The sequence below is a fragment of the Lithobates pipiens genome, unplaced genomic scaffold (genome assembly GCF_037356315.1).
Source record: "Lithobates pipiens isolate NorthernLeopardFrog02 unplaced genomic scaffold, aLitPip1_a1.2 Scaffold_19, whole genome shotgun sequence".
NCBI lineage: Eukaryota > Metazoa > Chordata > Amphibia > Anura > Ranidae > Lithobates > Lithobates pipiens.
Window position 1 is genome coordinate 382,789,465 of NW_027507764.1, and position 21,416 is coordinate 382,810,880.

The window sequence follows — 21,416 nt, forward strand, 5'->3', positions numbered from 1 at the left end:
CTGTCTTGAAGTGGTTAATACATTTTTTTTCAAATGAAACCTGCTAGTAGTGCATGGCCAGCTTTACTCGGCAATGGACCAGCCAGACCAAACTACGCATGTGGCATGTGAATTTTCAGGAGGTTTTAGTGCCATTGTTTTTGCTAGTAATGCAATGATTAGGTTTATTCTGCACTCTGGGCTGCTCTTCTTTGTTTCCCAGCCTGTTTCAAAGTTTTTTTTAGGTATGTTGATGTTAGATTTCCCCAGATTTAAATATACAGACTGAACTGGTTATTTTAGGTAATAGTTGTTGTTCTTCAGCTGGAGGTATACAGTATATATACTGAGAAGTGTGCACTAATTCATGACCCTTATAAATTGGTGCAATTTGCTGGTTTACCGACACTGTAATGTTTCAAAATGTGTGTCGGTAGCACCATTAGCTTATACATAAATGGATTTTAAAATTAAACTATATGACATACAAGAAATTGTCTAGCCAGCTCTTCTCCAGTTGAGTGATTGATCCTGGGAATTAACCTGACTGCCATTTCTGGTGCCTGACAGGGGGCTAAGTTGGCAGCTGTCTCGCTGGGATTTGTTTTCCTTTGCTGTTGATAATCACCACTTCAAGCTATAAGAATAGGATGAACTTGAGCATTGTGTGGCCGTGTTTTTTTTCCCTTTCCCTTTACCTTGCTAATTTTGTAACTACAAAAACAAGAGGCCCTACATTTCTAGTTCTAGACTATCTTCTAATCCATCTATGTGTAAAGAACAGTAACCAATTAATTACTAATCATCACTTTGCTGATTTAAATTGGAGGGCCACCCCCCCAAAAAAAAAACAAAAAAAAAAACAGGATTAATATTCTTAAAAAAAAAAAATGTGAAAAAAAATTGTGTGTATGTATGTATGTATGTATGTATGTATGTATGTGTGTATATATATATATATATATATATATATATATATATATATATATATATATATATATATATATATATATATATATATATATATATATATATATATATATATATATATATATATATATATTATAATTTTTTTTTTTTTTTACCTTACCAGAAACCCAAGTTACTAGGCAGTCTTCATAATCCTCCTCTCTCTTCTCCGCGGTGATCTTCGGTCTTCTCTCCTCCTCGCGTTGTCTTCTGGGTAATGGGGCATGCTATGTTCTGGGAACTGTGTGTTTCCTAATACAGCGCGTCCCATTTACAAAGCGCTACTCGACTCGCGCATGCACAGTAGGAAATGGGCAGTGAAGCCGCAAGGCTCCACTGCCTGTTACCCTTAGTGAGGATGCCAGCGCCGGGACCCGAGAGCCGAGGTACAGTTCGGCCACAGGTGCCCTGGAAAGGTAAGTGTCCTTATTAAGTCAGCAGCTACTTTTTTTTTTCTTTTTAAGCTGCTGACTTTCCCGCTGGAACACCCCTTTAACTCCAGTAGGATCTGAATGGTTGCTATGTCGTACTGAATTGTATACATTTCACTAGTTCTAATGGGCCCAGTTTGTTTTCAATTATTCTAAATCCAATAGATGTGTGTTGACTGTGAAGTGTCCCATAGGACAAGTGTGGGATTTTCTAGTATGGAGCATTCTGCTTCCCATGTCCTGTATTTGCTATTTCAGGCAATGTGAGAATAAAGAAAAAGCCAGAGTAGAGATGCATTTATGATATCTTTTGAGCTTTTGAAAAGTTTGATTACAGGATGGACACCTATGGTGTTTATTTACTAAAGGCAAATCGACTTTGCACTGCAAGTGCACTTGGAAATGCAGTCTCTGTACATCTGAAGGGAACATGCAGGGAAAATAAGACAGCATTTTTGCTTGTACGTGATTGGATGATTAAATCAGCAGAGCTTCCCCTCATTTCAGATCTTCCCATCAGATCTAAAGCCACTGCACTCCGCCTCATACACACTGGACGCTTTTACAGCTGCTGTTTTTGGTTTCAGACTTTTTTTTTTTTTTTCAACAATCAATAAACTCTCCAGCATGCTATCCTTTTGTGTCCATGCAAACATGGGCTGTTATCAGCAGTTTTTAGGCTGTAAAAAAACCCCCAAACTAGTGGGTTCTGAGAGGAGTTTTTCAGTTGAAAAAACGTTCAAAAATGCAGCTCATCAGTGTGTGTGTGTGTGTGTGTGTGTGTGTGTGTGTGTGTGTGTGTGTTTTTAAACATTTTTGATTCCATTAAAAATAATAGATGCTAAAAACTGTGGAAAACTCACTGTAAAGCTACTGGCGTTTTTAGAATGTTAATGTCCAGTGTGCATGAGGCCTTATTTATACCGTCTTTTTTTTTTCAACATTCATATTCTGGAGGAACCCTTGAAAATAACTTTTCCCGTTTTGGGCGATCTTTATTTTATGTACAGCTTACAGTACATTAGTGTAATGGTCTCTTGGAATAATGCTCTTTACATTTGTTGTCATTGGGAGGAATCCTCCCCATCCTCTTTAGGCCTCATGCACACTGGACGTTAAAGTAACGTTATAAAAAAACGGCAGATACCTTGCAGTGAGTTTTTCAATGTATAGCGTTTTTAGCATTTATTAGTGTTTGTTTTTTTTTTTTTTTTCCCAATGGATCAAAAACATTAAACGGTGAGCAGTGTTTTTGAGCGTTTATCAGCATTTTTTTGAAGCTAGAGTGTTTTTTCAGCTGAAAACAGCTGGAAAACTCCCCTCCGAACCCACTAGGTTTGGGTTTTTATTTAAAGCCAAAAACCACTGATAACAACCTATGTGTGCATTTACACATAGGATAACATGGAGAGTTTATTGACTGTAGAAAAAAAGGTCTGGAGCCAAAAACAGCTGCTGTAAAACGTCCAGTGTTCATGAGGCTTTATAGATGGCTTAAAAGATCATTGTCCGTTTTTATTTTTTATATGATGGGCAGAAATTGCTCATTGCTCCAGGAACCCACAGCAACATCTGGAGGAATCGTAAAAAAATGTTTCCTTTTTACTGATGATTTGATCTACTACTGTCTTTTTGGCAAATATTAGAACCTGTACAACCCCCAGAAATTTTTTCAGTTGCTTGTCATCCAAATTTTTTAATCCTATCTTAGACTTTTAAAATGCAGTGTAAACATTTAATACTAAAGCGTTTGCAAGGACAACCATCATGGCTACTTGATAAGCAAGCTATGCTTGTAATATCCGTCATCACTTGCAGCCATTAGGCAGTTTTATGCTTCTGGGTGATGGATACCTCAGGCAGATTAATAGTCATCCACACACACAGAGATTTTGATTATTTCTCTGGTTAGTGCTTTGAATTAGAAGACCCTTCTATGTACTGGAATTTTTTATTCCATAAAAAATACCTCTGTCACACATGTATGCGCATATATTGTTCAGAATAAACACATTCTACTGTCCATAATTAATTCAGAATAAATTCATATGAATAAATTTACATGTATACACACGTGTTTATGTGCATTTTCACACGCATGGGCATGCATTAATCTGATAAGCGACTCTCTGAATGCGGGCTCGGGGCATTTTTTTTTCTTACACCCCTGAAAGCTGCTAGGCTAAACTCCAGACACCTTTTACCAGCAGAAGTTTTCCTTCCCGTGTTCGTGGAGCTTTTTCAGGCATTCAGCATATTACAGCATTCACATATATATTGTATAAGCATGTATAATTTTATATATATATATATATATATATATATATATATATATATATATATATATATATATATATATATATAATGTATATGTGTGTGTGTATATATATATATAATATACATTTATTTTATATATATATATATATATATATATATATATATATATATAGTATGTGTGTGTGTGTATATATAATATAATATAATTTTTTTTTAATATAATATTTGTTTTTAATGCAGTTAAGGTGACTGTAAAGTCTCAAGGGAAAAAAATAAAACTTGTACATACTTTTCTGTGTAGGGGTGTTGCTCAGAGCAGCCTGGATCCTCCTACTGGGTCCCTCTTCAGCACTCCAGATTCCTCCCTCCTGTTGAATGCCCCCACAGCAAGCAGCTTGGTATGGGGACACCCAACCCGAGTCACAGCTCCATTTAGACACACAGCCCACAGCCTGGCCCTACCCCCTTTATCTCCTCATTGGCTGGCTGATCTTTGACAGCAGCGGGGGGGAATGGTGCCAATGAGGAGGGGAGTCCTGGCCAGCAGAGTGTGTCATGCAACATTGCAGGATAGGGATGGGGCTCACGTGTGTATTAGAGGGGGTGAGGGGGGCTGCTACGCACAGAAGGTTTATTTTTATCTTGGTGTATAGAATGCATTAAGATAAAAAACCTTCTGACTTTACAATCACTAAGTGTGCAGGAGACCTGCATGGCATCAGCGATTTTCTGATCACTGGTGCAGTGCTTTACAGGCTTCTGCAACAAAAAGTAATGCCTATTTTTGTTTACCTGCACTTATTATTTTATTTTCAAAAAGTGAACTTATCCTTTAAACACAACCTTTGCTGAACCATTAAAAAGAAATAGAACACACTATGATTATATTTATCATCTGTAACATACCTCCTCAGTAGAAATTCACCTGCATTATCTTTAATTGGCTTCTTTTTATAAATGCATTTTGATGTATTTTGCATTTATACTTTAAATTCAGCATTTAAAGCCATTTTTGTTAGTAAAAATACATTGCGTGTTAGTTTTCCAATGCTTAATGCTGTACTTGCAGTTCCCTTGTGATGAGTTTTGGGTTGGAGATTCTGCTGGCGATTCTGTAATCCGTTTCAGTACGGATTAGTTATAATGTTATTCTATCCTGTCTTTGTTAATTTGCTAGTCTGTGCTCAATACCATATGGAGGAGCCAGAACAATGGAATTCTGTTCCATACTTCTCCAAGACTGAACCTGTGTTTATATTGCACTTCTTAAAATCTATTTATCTTTAGTAAAGCAAGAGACCATAATGGTGTCTAAAGGATCTTCATACACAATATGTAAATATGCTCCCCTGACACTTTAACTTTGTGGTTGTTTTTTGGATTGTTATATGCTCATTTCATCAAATATATTGATTAAAGCGGTGCTCCACCTTAAAAGTTTTTTTTTAAACTACAAACATTGTAGCTGCTGACTTTTAATAAGCACACTTGCTGCTCCATGAAGCCCATAATGTCTGCCCCCCAAGGCCATTCCGTCCACCGGATCGGGTGCAGGCGCCGCCATTGTAACTTAGGGAAACCAGCAGTGGAGCCTTCAGAGCCGGTTTCCTACTGCGTATGCGCGAGTCGGGCGGCGCTTTCTGAATGGCCCCGCCATCTTCTGGGACATGCACAGGTCCAAGAAGGCAGCGGGGGGAAGGAGGAGGGGCAGAGCCAGCAGAGGAATTAGGAATTGACATACCTTGCCACAAGACTGGGACAGAAGTTCACCTTTTTACCACTAACCTAAGAGAAATAAATTGGATATCTAAAAAGGAGGGGTGGACTTTCGTTTAAGACCAAGTACTAAAGTTGTCTGGAACGCCGCTTTAACATATCTAAAGTCACATGACAACTTTTTTTTTTTCTATTTTGGCTGGAGTAAGGGAATGATAGCAGCAGTATTAAACCCAAAAAGCAAACATTTATTATATTGCAACTTACCAATTCTTAGATGTGATGACTGCCTTAGTTTTATTTAGGCTTTTTTTTTTTTATCTGGTGATCCAGCCAGTAAGTCTCTTTCAAAAGAACAAGCTTTCTTCCAGATGTATCGGTTTACAGGGATGATAGTTTACCACTGGCAGGTGTGCTTACAATGATCAGCTTTTCTTCACGTAAAACTTTTATCCCGAAAGGAAATGTTTGCTGCAACTGCTTATAAAGTGTTATCTGGAGTTTGGCTTCCATTTTTTTTTTTTTGTGTAATTTTAAAGTGATTCTAAAAGTTAAAACAAAAAATAGTCTTTATTATTCTGTTATACGTTGCCTCTGCTCTGTGCAATGGTTTGGCACAGAGCAGCAGCCCGATTGTATTCTTTTTGGGTCCCCTGCCAGTGGTACTCATTCCATTCACACACACAGCATGGCTCGGCCCCGCACCCGCTCTTTCCTCATTGGCTCACTGGCTGAGCTGCAGTATATTTTAAATTTTAATACCACTTTAAAACTTGTCCTCGCTATTGCCAGATTTCTCTTTTCTTTCACATTTTATATATAATACAAAGTGAGAGAAAATCCAGAGGGCCAGTTTATAGTTAGACTTGTGTCTTTTTTTCAACCAGACTATCTAGTTCAACCACTTAAAGGAAACCTTTTTAAAAAAAAAAAAAAAAATCCTATATACGCAATCCTATGAATCCTATCCACGCCAAGGCCCACCCGCTGAGAGACCGCAATGAGTCGCAATTAAATCGCAAAAAAGTTGTGCGGGAACCGTTTTTCAAAGTCACTGCGACTTTAGTCGCAACAATTTGAATGGCAATGGGGTGCGACTAGTCATGTGATTTTTGAACTGTGAAACCGCACTGGTGTGAACCAGGACTAAAAACCTGAAAAATGCTAGTGCTACCTAAGCAAGAAAAGGAAAAAAAAATACACCCCTCCAGTTATTGGTTTCCTATGATGAAGTCCACCACAGCAGTCGCATGATCTTTTATCGCTCTATTTTGAAGTGACAGTTTCTTTTTTTATTATAACTTTTTAATTCAATTTTAAATCTTAATAGGCCACATACATTTGCAGTGGCCCAAGGCAGGGAAAACGTTTCCCTTTAATTTTTTAATTTTTTTTTTTTTTTCCTTTCACCACTTTTGTAACTATTATGAGTGTTCCTTTTAAGTATCTATTCTGCCAAGCAATGTGGTCAGATTGTTACAATACAATTAGCAGGAGCAGATGGCCTTCAATCCACTTGGAAAGCTTTCAGGCCGGTTCTCGAAGTTTGAAGGCCATAGGTTTGGCTTGTTTGTTTAATCATATATTCCATCTGTTGGAGAGAGCAGAAACTTCCCCACAAACACTTTTGTTAAGGCCAAACTTTACTGAATTTCCCTTGGGGTTTAAATAGTTTGTCGTAGTCTATTTGAAAAGATTCTCACAATGGGACAACATTCATTCTATGCCAGTTAGGAGATCCTGCACTATTCCATCTGATCAGCATGCACCTTTTCCTACTTATCTTCAAAATGCTTAGCTGGACTTTAATCTGTAGGACAACAAAACAAAGATTACATCGGAATCTGTGATGGACCAGTTGCAGTACAAATGAGGCTGCCGTACTTATCAGTTTTAATCTGTCTATCCAGAAAAACATTTGTGTGAATTTCGAGAAAAGTAGATGTGTGTGTGTGTGTGTGTGTGTACTAGGGGGTTGCCAGATTTTAGTTTTATTCAGGGCCGATACCAATACCGTTTTTTCGCCCACCTTTCAGGCCAATACCCGATATCGGGTGCCGATATTCTGTACCCTTCTGTACCGTGGCTGGCTGGCACACCCTGCTGTGGGTGGGTGGCTGCTGGCTGGTGTGTCCTTTTTGGTCCAGCCGTTCCGTGGTATGCACTGTCTGAGGCGAGGGAGGCGGCTGCCTTTGCCCTATTCTGGGTAGAGGAAGCCAGGACTTCAGACTGTCAGAACGTTTGCAGGCCCAGTGCATGGAGGCCTCCGCGTCCTGGGACTGCAGTGCAAAGTATTCTGAGTCCTGGCTTCTACCTGGGCTGATGACCTATGGGGCCCCAAAAAGATGGTCGCCGCGGCAGGGAGAGACCAATATCGATAAGTTTTGACAGATACCGATACTTTAAAAAGTGAATATGCCCCCCCCACAATAATTGGTTGACCCTTTTATATTTATGTATACATCATGTACAGTGTATATATACTATGTATTATCACCCAACTAATTTAAATTCAAAATACTAACAATAACTTCCATCCACAACTCTGCCCAAGCTACCTTACTAAACTTGTCTCAAAATACCAACCAAATCATCCTCTTGGTTCCTCCCAAGACCTTCTGCTCTCTAGCTCCCTTGTCACCGTTTCCTATACTTCTCTCTAGGACTTCTCCTGAGCCTTTCCCATCCTTTGGAATTCCCTATCCCAATGTGTGAAGCCTATCCTGCCCTCACCTGTACTTTTCATCAGCTAATCCCCCACAGTTATTATCTTTTTGTATCACTTGCTCCTCCCTCTTAGATTGTAAGCTCTAACGAACATGGGGCCCTCTGATTCACCTTATATTGGATTGTATTATAACTGTACTGTCTGCCCTAATATTGTAATGTGCCGTGCGAACTGTTGGCACTATAGAAATCCTTCATAATAATTCTAAAGCGCAAGGGGCAGTTGACCTCTGTGTGGCCTCTAATACTTATTTTATAGAAAGGATGTTTTCTGTAGCTCTTTGCATGGTTATATTCCTAAAATGAAAATATAAAAAAAACTCACAAACAAAATTACAGTCAAGATAATAGGGATGGTTTTTAACTTGTTATAAAAGTATTTTTATAAATGCAGAGTACATCTATGACATTTATGTCCCACAACAGACCTAAAAGTTATGTACTGCATGTTTGTTTGTTTTTTTTCCCCAAAAGGAAATCGTTGCGGCGCCGAAAAAGTCGCTGGTGCACTGATTGGGACATCACCGTTGCTGGCAATAGCCTGTGATTTGACATGTCAAATTGCGCTGATGGGAACAAGGGCTAAGGCTTGGTTGAATTTTAGGTGTGTTACCATTACACACTATATAGGAGGGATATGCAATTAGCGGATCTCCAGCTGTTGCAAAACTACAAGTCCCATCATGCCTCTGCCTCTGGGTGTCATGCTTGTGGCTGTCAGTCTTGCTATGCCTCATGGGACTTGTAGTTCTGCAACAGCTGAAGGTCCGCTAATGGCATGTCCCTGCTATATAGCATCACTTTTTGACGAAAGCACTTCAAAGATGCAGCCAGCAAGATTTATTTAATGAACCACACCTAAAACCAGTATATATGAGGCCTAATGGACTTTTGGTAATAAAAGCCATTACAAATTTTAGTAGAGTGGGGGAAGGCTAGAACCATATATTGCTGTCTGTGTTTTCATCAGGATTGGAAAGGATGGCAAGTCTGTAAAATGGACGCCGCAAAAAAAATAAAAAAATAAAAACTCCTCCTCTTGACTAGATAGGTTTTGGCAAAAGATGCAGTTTAATGGAGCCTCCTGGTAAGGTATAATTTTCTTGCTCTGTCTCATTCACGTGCGTGTGTAAATCTTAACTTGAGCTATTGAGTTCTGTAAACGAGCCTTTTAGGATGGCAGGGAGAAATAAGAACATGTGAAAAGGAAGCAAGAGCTCAACATGCTTGGCTACCTGTGGGGATAAAAAAAATATTCATATTGCAACATTAATTTACCAGATTAAAACAAAAGCTGTACCCTTTTTTTTTTTTATTTATTTATTTATTTTTTTAGCCCTGACGAAAAAAAATAATATATGTAGAATGCACTATACATTCTGTGCAAAGGGAAGCCTGTTAAAGACCCAATTCACACTATAGGCGGTGATGGGCATTTTAGTGCAGGAACACCCAAAACAATTGTTTCCGATGTGTTCCATTCACACTGCAACGCAGCCTAGGGCTGCATTAATGCAGACATGCTGCATTTTATCTCGGCGCACAGACCTGAATTACACTGCAATTTCAGACAGCACAGCACATCGCAGTGCCTGACATTGCAGTGAACGAAGTGTGTGTATTGTACACTTCAAATAAAGATTGTACAAAACAAAAAAAGGGGTGTTTGATGCACTGAGTTGTGCACCACACTGCCCCCTAGCCAGCTAGCAAAGCAGAGCGGCTGGTGTGCTGAATCACTGTGGCTGCTCTGTGATTTGGTTGAGGGCCATTATGAATTGGCCCTCGATGTGAACAGGTAGCCCGAAGTGCTGCCTGATAGTGTATATATGAAATATTCACATGTAGTATATATGTGTGTGTGTGTGTGTGTGTATGTGTGTGTATTTTGTTCTATGTTCCAGGCTAAATACATTCCATTTAAGATTGTATACTGTGAAATGTGTTTATCAAGACTAAGTAGAATTGTGTAATGCTGAAGCATGAAGTAGAACATAGACTCTTTAGTAGGAGCCCATACTTATACAGTGTGGGAAATAAAATTGGCTTCCTACATGTATGATGCAATCTATGATTGCATCATTGTAGCCATGACTAGAATAAAAGCAGCGTATACACTTCTTAACAGCTCAGTATTTGCTTTGTGAGTGTTTCATGTCTTTAGATGTGGCACTGATGCCATTATTTTAATAACTGTGTTCCATACACAGAATGAGCAGCCTGTCTCACCAGCATTTCCCCAAATTGCAGGCTAAACCTGTAATAGGAATGCTCATGTTAGCAGATATTTCACATTCATGTGCAACTTGCAGAAATACATTCCCTGCAAACCTTTTTTTCCCCTCTATAGCTCTTTAGTGCATCTTGATCCGTGGCAGCTGCTTTTTCCTCCTCCAGGGGATTTAGTGCTGAAAAGCAATAATTATGTGGAGTCCAATCAATTGTAAAACTTATGGATGTCATTTAGTTATTTGTAACTATGTACATGGCAGTGTTATCATTGTGGCTACACATATGCAGAATGAAAAGTGTGTAGTTTCAGTCAGCCCTCTATTATTTCATAGAGGAAATGGAACAACTGCAGTGTGATAAAGATATGCTGAGCATTTTATGACTGATTCTCTTCTGTTTATAACACTATGAGATGGCTTGGTGCTTTAAATATATTTTGGCATGCATATACCCTAAAAGGCAATGTAACCTGATCTGTATGGTTGTGCTGCTGCATAATAAATCCTGACTTCACTTTCTTGTATTTTTGCCTGTAATATATATATATATATATATATATATATATATATATATATATATATATATATATATATATATATATATATATATATATATATATATATATATATATATTATAATATATTATGAAAGAGAAGTATTTTGCTTTTTATCTTTCTTTTGCTCTCTGTCTCACTATATATAAACTTTTTTTTTTCAGCACGTAAGATCGGGAATTATAGATGAGCAACTAGGAACACTGATGTTTTGTAGTGTAATAAGGTTTTGGCTTTTCATGGCTTCAAAATATGATGCATGATTTTTTTTTTTATTTCTTTTAGCCCTCAAACCTGCAGTGAATCTTTTGCTCCCATTCACAAAAGTAGCTCTAACACATTGGTAGTGTTGAAATGGACAAATTGATCACGCAAACTTCTGCTCAAGGTTGGTTTCCTTTTACGATTCTGTGAACATTATGTATACACGTTTGAAATATAGTAAATTTTTTGCCTACAGCAACCAGCTTTACTTTAACTGCCATTTTTTTTTTTTTTTTTTTAGTGTGGTCTAGAAAGTATATTGAGTACCTGATTGATGTCATGGGGCAATAGGTTTACTTTCCTCCATATATGAGTTCATATGTGTAGTACAAGTTTTTATTTATTATTAGTGAGACTTTTTTTTGGGTGCAGGTGGTTATCAGCCTTTCCAATTCTCTTCTGTGGAACATCTCCCCCTATGCCATGGAGATATGAAAGGGGGGGGGGGGGGGGGGGGGTTGTAGCTCAGATCAGGAATGCAACCTAAAGTGACAACATTTATTCTCTGATAAAGTACAAAAAGTAAGGGTTGTCATACCAGGACAGGAGGTGTTGCTGGAAGGATTCAGCAGGTGAAAATAAAAGGGGGGGGGGGCCTGATCAAGGGATACTAATGCAGCCACCACATCTAATAAACTGCAGGATATTACATTTTTGATTTTGGTTGAGATGCACTTTAAGGCCCTTCACAGGGGCAGATGTTCACCTGTCAATCTTTCAGGTGGACCTGATCACAACCTCTATCAACCTCTATCAACATGTATCTGTTTACACCCGCCAACATCTAATCCAATTCAACAATAACAGACACATTGGATCCGTTCCCCATTCGTTTAGCAGGTCCGATCGGATTGCAGTCTGGTGTAAATGGACATGCAGTCCATTTACATCCAACCGCCCATAGAGGAGGATGGGCTGTGTCTGGGTCCGCTTTGCATGAGTGAAGCAGACACTGACCATTAATCTGCCTGCTCTGCAGTGATCAGCGTTCAGATTCCCCGCTGAGCAAGCAGACTCCTGGAGCAGTTTGCCCCCTTGTGGAAGGGGCCTACAGCTTTTAAGATCAGATTAGTCTTCTGCAGGTAGAGTTGATTTTTTTAAAACATTTTCTATTAGTTCTGTTTATAGTTGTTGATGGTTAGTAAGCTACTCTTTTATTAAAGAAGAACTAAAGGCAATTTATTTGGGACAGAGTAAGAAAGTGTTATAACCCCTGTGTGAATTTTTCTTTTTTCTTTATCACCATCTTTGTCCTGCTGGGGCGCGTGCTCTTTATTTGTCCCACAGACATATTGGCGAAAATTCATCCAACGTGAAGGAACCCTTTATAGTCATCAGAACTAGTGTTTTTTCCGTTTCCTGTATTGCTGTTCAGGTGGAACCCAAAATTTTCTTTTGGCAACTGTCTATCTAAAACTAAAAGATGTTGTTTTTTTTTTATTTTTTTTATTTTTAAATATTTATTTTCTATTTTAAGTGTGGAGTTTTTTTCTATCCATTGGACTACCCCTTGAGGGTCAGCCTTTTTTGAGACTTTAAATGTTTGCACAAATAGTTTGCAAGTTTAAATTTGTGCATTTTACATTATGTTGACAATAAATAAGGGGGATTGTTCTATTTCAAGGCACACTGTTGAAAGCCTTTGTGACATGTTGTCCCCTACTACCCTAAGGCCCCTTACACGGGGAGGCGCCCTCTGTTGGAGTCCACCTGTTCAGCTGAGAATCTGCCAGCTGATCCCTGCTGAGCAGACCAATGGCTAGTCCATGTCCGCTCTGCTTATGCAGAGTGGAGACAGCCTGCTCTCCTCTGAGCGTTCAAATGTAAACGGGCCCACCTATTCGTTTACACCTGACTGCCATTGATCCGACCTGCCAGATGGATGGGGAACAGATCCCCCATCCGTCTGTTTTTAGCTATTAGGATGTCAGCGGGTGTCAACAGATGCATGTCTGTTGACAACCGCTGCTTCATGGAGAAGACTGGAGGCTCCAATCAAGTCCACCTGAAAAACCGACCCGATCGGTCCGCCCTTGTGAAAATGCCCAAAGTTTAGCAAGTGGTACATAGTCTAGCATTTCTGAGAAATAATTATATTTAGTGGATCATTATTTTTGTAGTGTCTTATTATTATTTAATTTTTTTTTTACATTTTCTTCGTGTTTACTGCTAAAAATTAGGTGTCTCTTCTAATTGATGTTTGGGTAAATACAAGATATTCATATACATTTTTATATTTTCCGCTAGCAGCAGGTGGAGCTCAAAGCAAGCCCTCATATTAGTTGAAGTATTCATTAGCAGTTGCTCTTATAACAAGATTTTAATGGGTCAGAGGTGGGGACATACATCCTTCCCTTCCTGTTATCAGATAAAACCATGGGGTTTATTTACTAAAGGCAAATCCTCTGTGTACTACAAGTGCACTTGTTGATCTGAGGGGCACATGCAAGGAAGATAAAAAAACAGCATTTTTGCTTGCACATGATTGGATGATGGAAATCAGTAGAGCTTCCCTCATTTCAGATCTTCCCCTCAGATCTACAGCGACTGCACTTCCAATTGGATTTGCCTTTAGTAAATCAACCCCATTGTCTTTCCTAGCGGTATAGCACAATCTTCCGAATAACAGCATGAGAAAACCCTACATGCGTTACAATAAAGATTTAATACATACAATTTAAAAAGGATATAAAACCGTTTATACATTTATAGCTTATAGGTTTTTAGGAACTATAAATGTTTAAACAGTTTTATATCATTTTTTTAAATTGTATGTGTAGAATCTTTATTGTAATGCAGGTAGGGTTTTCTCATGCACAATCACAGTACTGTCTGTTATTCTAAAGATTGTTCTAAACCACTAGTAAAGACATTGTTTTATCTGTTAGGGTATCTGGTATAAAGGGCAAACAGTCCTGAATTTTTACTGTACAGAACGTTCACATCATAATAATGCCCTAATACATACACATGTATAGTATTAAAAGATTTTTCTATTTCTTGTTTTTTTATTTTATGTACAGGACAGTAGCCACATGAAAGCACACTTATCAGTATGCTAGGTATTGGGATCAGCACCTGCAGTAAATGGCTGCAGTAAGAATACAGATTATTGGAGATTTATATATTGTATTCCTCAAAGTATGCAATGTGAGCTTGAAAGGTTTTGCTCAACTTTCACAGCTTTCAGCTAAATATTGTTGGCAGGGCTGTCCACAGAATTTCACTGGGAGACCTGGAATTAGACTCAACTTTTGTCCAGTGCTAATAAACAGTAACTGAGGACCCCAATTCATGGTTTGCACTTCTAAGAGCTAAGATTATCGCCCTAATTCACACTGGCTTGTTGGAGCTGAAGCAGTATTGAATTGATCTGAATGTCAGCTGATCTGCCAAACATAGTCCAATATTTTTTACTTTTAAATGAGAAGTACCCCCTCCATCTGAAAAATGCCAGCACAAATCACAAGGCATCTAGGCTTGTATTCCCCCACTTATAAGCTATGTTGACCAGCCTTTCAACCTGAAAGAATTAGGTTGGAGTTTAAGGGAGCGGTTAAAATTCAGTGACTGGCTGTATTTGTGGCTGCTATACACTGTTCTGAATGGTACTCTTGATTAGTGATGTGTTCAGGCATGTATGCTCTAAGTGCTGAATGCCTGTGCTTAGGGCACACATCCCTAAATGTCTCCACCACTTGGAACCGCATCCAACCACTGCCTGTTTCAGCCTGTCATTGATTTTGGCAAGCTGCCAGCATCCAGCTGTACGCTGCTCCCCTTTTGCCTTTAAAGCTATATGAGGCAAACTGCATATGTGAATGAGACCATATGCTGAGTTCTGCAGTATTACGCATAGTTACACAGTTGTTAAGGTTGAATAAAGACACCAGTCCATCCAGTTTACCCTGTGCAGGTGTGTGTGTGCTCATGCCGAAAATCATTTCACATATCCCTGTATAATGTGCTTGCTAAGATGCTCCAGCAGACTACAGCACTGTCCTTTTCTCTCAAACTCCAGGCTATGGGTGGCATCATCATGTACAATGCAGGGCTATTAAACCTGCATTGTAATTGGAGGGTGTGAGCTTGTGACTGTGGGCAAGTGGGCCCCACTGGAAGGGAATTTTTTTTTTCAAGCCCAGACTTCAGCTCTAATGTAGAAGAGATGTATTTGCTTAACACCTTTCAAAAATAAAAAACAGAAGTCCAGGAATAGATACCTAAATTTGGGGCTGGGGTGTCAGCAGTTATATTTGCCTAATATTTACCTGGATCAATTAAGTCCGTAAACTGGAAAAGCGAAAAAATAAAGACTATAAAACATATCTCACCCGTGCGATCTCCTAAAGCTTCTATACAGTCTGCATGGGCATATTGAATGATATCCATATAGCAGGCAGCTACGCGCTTGTGGTGTAGTCCTTTTATACTAAGCTTGGATCTCTTACAGTGTACCACTTTAATGTTTAAAAAAAAAAAAAGAAAAAGTTTTGCACTTTGAAAACAAGAGTTTGGCAGAAGTAGGTTTTTAGTAGTTGGCTTATTCTATTACTCTCAGTGCTGGTTCACACAGGAGCGGCTTCAAAGTCATCCGACTCTGAAGCTGCCCTGCACAGCATGACTTGAGCATGGCTCGCAAAAAACAGCTTCTAAATAGATGTCAATGCAAACCGCTCCAAAGTCACCCCAAAGTAGTACAGGGACTTTTTTTCGAAGTTGGAGCGACTTGAGTCGCTCCTATTAGAAATGCTCCATTGCAATGCATTGAGTGCGACTTTCAGGTAGCTAAGTCGCCTGACAGGTTGTCCCTGTGTGAACCGGCACTCACTGACACTGTTAATCTTGTATTGTGACACAAATGAATTGCATATCTAGATTCTCTTTTTAGTAGAAACCAGGGATTGCAGTGTGTGAAAATAATAGGTAAACATGGTTGCTTTTATGTGACTGGTTTATTAAATATTAACACCTAACGATAATATTACTTACAGTAGGATGAAGACTTTATTCACTTTAGCATAAAATTGAAAAACTATTTTATGCTCAAGTTGTTTTATAACTTATGCAAAGTACAATAGTTTTCAACTGTCCTGTGATTGGAATGCGAATGGAAATTACACATTATTGCTCCTTGTACTTTAAACAAATAATTCCCCATAGTTATTCAGTCTGGGCTGCAACTTACTATGCTGGTGATGTGTCATGATCGAGCATGTATGTACAGTGCTGTGGAATGCATTCATTTCTGTATAAATCTAAGAATAAAATTTGTAGTGTTTAGGCAAAGTCATATAAATGAGGTTGCACCTATTTTTCTGTGGAATGTATGCAGAAGGCAGTTGTAGGCCTATTTTGCATTTATAACAATGCTATTGTGTACTATATGGTATACCTTTTTATTTTATTTTCATGAACTGTTACTTTTTCAGGACACTTATTTTTATTTTAAATATATCAAAGATCCACTCTGAGCAGCTATTAATGAACAGATTAAGGAAACCGATCTCTGGAAAGCCACTTGTGTATTTTATGTGTGGATTTAGTGATAATAGGGAAGATTGCACAACTCACAACCAGGTTTGGTTATTCACCTAGCACTAATATTAAAGTGTAAGGTCACCTTTACAGAAAAATTACAGGATGCCCCCAGTCCCGCTGACCTGTTGCGTGGCGATCTCCCGGTCTGAGCCCTGGTATTGCTGCTTCAGGGGTCCGAGGCTTACAAATCCCCTCTGCATTCACGTGTATTCTTCCCCACTGACAGGATGGGCTATGCGGGTTCTGACTAATTAGAATGCTCCGAAACGCGCCCCCCCCCCCCCCCCCCCCCACCGATGGGGTACGTTTTGGAGATTCAGCTGCAGGGTTTTCTAAGACACGAACCCCTTGCAGCGTTATACTGGGGCTCAGAACGGGAAATCGACACGATCCAGGTCAGTTGCACTGGGGGTGGGGGGTCCTGTGTAATTTCACCATACAGATTTTTCTGTAAAGGTGAACTTGTCCTTTAAAGGCTAGATTCAACTTAATAAAATGATAAATGCACATATTTTTACAGGGGAAAAAAAATGAGATGTGTATATATATATATATATTTTACACCGGAACCTGCATGCATTGCATCAGCGGATGGTGGGTGCAGTACCAATATCCTGCAGACTCTTCTTTCAGCTCCCTGCCTATAGCGAGATATGGGCTTTAAGTTTGAGAACTGGAGGAAGTGTTCACGGACTATGAATGTGGTGGTTACTGCACTTGTATTCCATTGAGAACTACAAGTCCCTCTGCTGTGGTAGAAGACATGACTTGTAGTTCATTTACAGATAAAAAAAAAACTTCTGAATGCCCCTCCTTTATACTTACCTGATGTGCACAGGAGCCTAAGGCTCTATCCGTTTTTGCACACAATAGTTTGTGCCTGTAATTTAAAAATGCAAATTACCCAGAAGTCCTTTCTGCTCTTGCATGTATTACCCAGAGCGTGTTGCCTGAAGTCCCCTTATTTTAGTACTATTTATTCAGGAAAAAAAATAGAAAAATCTTGGTTGTGTTTTTACAAGATATGTACTTTCACTGTCCAGAGCATGTCTGGCATGTTCCCATAGGCAGCAAACCATAGCAGATAAAAAGTAATCCAGTGTTTTAATTTATTCTTTGGACAACGTGTAACATACTGTGATTAAAGTAATACCTGCCATTCTTCCATGTTGTCAAACTCTGATCATATATGAAAATGTTAGTTATTAGAGAAATATGTGACCTGTAAAAGTTGAGACGATGTTCAAAATGTCAGATATCTCACTTTTAATATGGTCAAAAAACAAAAATGGACATGTCACAAGAAAATAATAATAATTGCAAAACTAATGTCTATCGCCATATTTTCAGGTCAATGGCTTCAAAAGCAGCATAGTCAAAGGAGCTAGCACTTTCTGTTTTACTTCTCTCCTGGCAGGTTTTCTTTACATACCTACCTGCACTCCCTCCTTTAGCTGGCCATGCATTATGTGTGTTTTTTTTTTCTTTTAACAGGGGTTTCCTTTTATCATGCTTTATAGCTTATATTGACAAATCCTTCTGCTGGCCTACAGTATTCCGCCAGACCGTCAATTGAAGGCTTTTGGCCAGGAGGGTGGTGACAGGGCCACCCACAAAGCAAATTTTGGCTGGTTCATCAAGAACTGGCCAAAATTTAATCAGCCAGCCAGCTTTAGAAACCTCACTTACTGTTGGTATGATACAGAGTAGTTCAGTGATCGGAGCTAGGTAAGCTACTATATATAGACCTGTGGAAACTGGTCAAAATTGGATCAGGAGAATCTGCACAATTAAAGGTTAAATTCACCAATAACCACTTCCCACCCAGGCCATTTCTGGCACTTCGCTCCTACATGTAAAAATCATAATTATTACTCAGAACCCCCAAATATTAATAAAAATATATATATATATATATATATATATATATATATATATATATATATATATATATATATATATATATATATATATGTATGTATATATATATATATATATATGTATATGTATATATATATATAATATATTTTTTAAGCAGAGACTCTAGGGCATAACATGGCCGCCGTTGCAACTTTTTATGTTGCATGGTATTTGCACAGCAATTTTAAAACTTTTTTGGTGAGAAACAAAACGGTAAAGTTAGCCCAATTTTGTTTGTATAATGTAAAAGATGTTACACTGTGTAAATAGATACCGAACATGTCACACTTGAAAATTGTGCACACTTGCAGAATGGCGCCAAACTTAAGTACTCAAACGCTTTAACATTTTTTACAGGTTACATTTTCCCTGTAAAAATATTTTTTTGATCACTTTTATTCCTATTACAAGGAATATAAACAGCCTTTGTAATAGGAATAGTGCGTGGCAGGTCCTCTTTATGGAGAGATCTGGAGTAAATAAAACCCCATATCTCTTCCGGTACAAGCTGGAAAAATTGAGATTAAAAAAATAAAGTATATGGCAGTATTTACAACTGCCAAGCCGGGCGTGACTGCCAGTCAGAGATATCCGGGGACCAGCTGTTCCCCCGAAATCTCTATGGTCAACTTCCACCAGCAGAGGATGTCATGAGGCTGGACTCCAGCTATGATTGTTCTTATAGTGCAGGGAATCACAGGCTGAAGGGAACGATACCGGGTACTGCACACATTTCCTTCAGCTGAAGGCAGTGTGAATGAACTATGAAAGTGCTAATCCATTAAAGAGGAAGTAAACCCTGATGGGTTTACTTCCTCTTTCATTCCCTGCAAAGGCAAAGCATAATGGACTACTATGCATCGCATAGTAGCCCATTATGTGTCACTTACCTGACACAGGAGCCAGCGATGTCACCGCTGTCCCCTGTAGTCCGGCGCATCCATCTTCTCTGTGGGGTCTCGCAGCTCCGCCGCTGTCATTCGGCGGAGCCGCGATGACGTCACTCCCGCTCCATTGTAGGAAATGCCGCGCTCAGTGCGCCTGCGCGCCGCTGTCTACGGCGCATGCGCCGTAGACAGCGGTGCCTGTCTTCGGGCAAATATCTCCTAAACCGTATAGGTTTAGGAGATATTTCTTGGACCTACAGGTAAGCCTTAATCTAGGCTTACCTGTAGGTCAAAGTGGTTTGTAAGGGTTTACAACCACTTTAAACTACATGCCCATCAGCTGCAGCGGCAGACAGGACTTAAGCCCCATACACACTATCAGATTTTTTGCTGATTTTTTCCTTCAGATTTACCAAAACCATGTAGTGCAAGGGCCTGCCTGATGGCATACAAATTGAAACTCCTAAGGTTTGACCTTATATTATATGTTTTTGGTAAATCTGAAGGAAAAAATCAGCAGAAAATCTGATAGTGTGTATGGGGCAATATAGTTTTTTTATTTGCCGAGTCCTGTGAATGAATGACGTGGCTGGTGGAGCCCCACACAGCCACACTGTTTTCAAAACATGATAGCGGGTGTCAAACTGAGGGGGGGGGGGAGGGGTAATAGAACATGTTACATGTTGCACCCCTATCACAGGTGTAACGTATTCTAAAAGGTCAACTTATCTTTTTAACTGAGCTTTGTCTGGAAAGGACCTGACTTTGCCCAGTCATTGTTGCTTAGAAAATTCATGTACTTATTTGGATATGTGCATATAAATGTGCACATGTATAAGTATATAGATAGGGCTTACCATCATAGGTTTGGTTACACTGACATTTTGCTTTTCTTCTATCTAATCTAATTATACCTAATGCATTTCTGAAAACAGATGGCAAGGTTGCATTGGTATTAATTGGTGTCTGTGCTGCTTTGGGTTTTTTTTTTCTCCTGATTCCTCCTCTGATAATGGTTTTGGAAAAAAAGTTTCCAGGCATCTTGCATTCAATCACAGGGTCATTAAGTAATCCATGCTTATTTGTTGTGTAACAGGATTTACTTGTATGGTAGAAACAGAGCCTGCTGCATTAAAGAGCCATTGTTATACCATAAATTAACAGCAGTTTTTTTCGTTAGTTTCCAAAAGATGTCTTACTCACTCAATGCAGGTGTGTCTGGGTTTGGTAATATAGTATATTTCTTTATCGTATATCACGGAACACAGAGCAACCATAATAATGACTATAAGGGTTATATGCCACCTACTGGTGGATGGACACTAGCAGATGGTCAAACAGGAAGTCCACCCCTATATAACCCTTGCTACACAGGAAGGACCTCCGTTTTTCTGCCAGTGTCTGTAAGGTGGAATGGTCACTGATGGTATACATGTGCTCTTGGAGCATACTTGGAGGTCTGGACAGTAATATTTAGAATCATTCGGATTCATTTGAAAAAGCTGTCAGCCAAAATGGATTGTACCCGAGTCTCATTGGAAGGAGAGAAGATTCCTCAAGGTTTTTCCTGTAATGCAGCCTTATGGCATTGGACCCTGCGTGATGGAGCCCTGTGCAGGGTTTGTTCCAACCAAAGTGCTTTCCTGCAGGATGCTATACAGGTCCAGTGGGGTGGACCCAACATTAAGGGGGGGCCCAGTCCCTGAAGGTCTTTTATGACAAAGCTCGTTGTGATGGGTGAAGATTGGACGACTCCTGTTCAGAGTCCTGCAGCAGGGATAGTAAGTCTATCTAAGATCTGACTGTTCTCCCAGTGGCCACTAGGGGCAGTGTGCTGTTTAATCATGCTGTGTATTTGTCATGTGGGCTGCTGTTTCTCCTCCAGCCACTAGAGGGTGCAGCCTCACTCAGTATGGCCT

The 21,416-nt window shown here is 39.3% G+C and overlaps 1 protein-coding gene across 8 annotated transcripts in view; it reads left to right on the plus strand.

Annotated features, from left to right (window-relative positions):
- ZNF516 (zinc finger protein 516) overlaps positions 1-21,416 on the plus strand; it is a 147,970-nt gene that overhangs the window by 68,544 nt on the left and 58,010 nt on the right. For all 8 annotated transcript variants that reach the window (XM_077492347.1, XM_077492351.1, XM_077492349.1 and 5 more), the window contains one exon: positions 11,171-11,273. The gene's annotated coding sequence lies outside the window, so the exon portion shown is untranslated. The remainder of the gene's footprint in view (positions 1-11,170; positions 11,274-21,416) is intronic.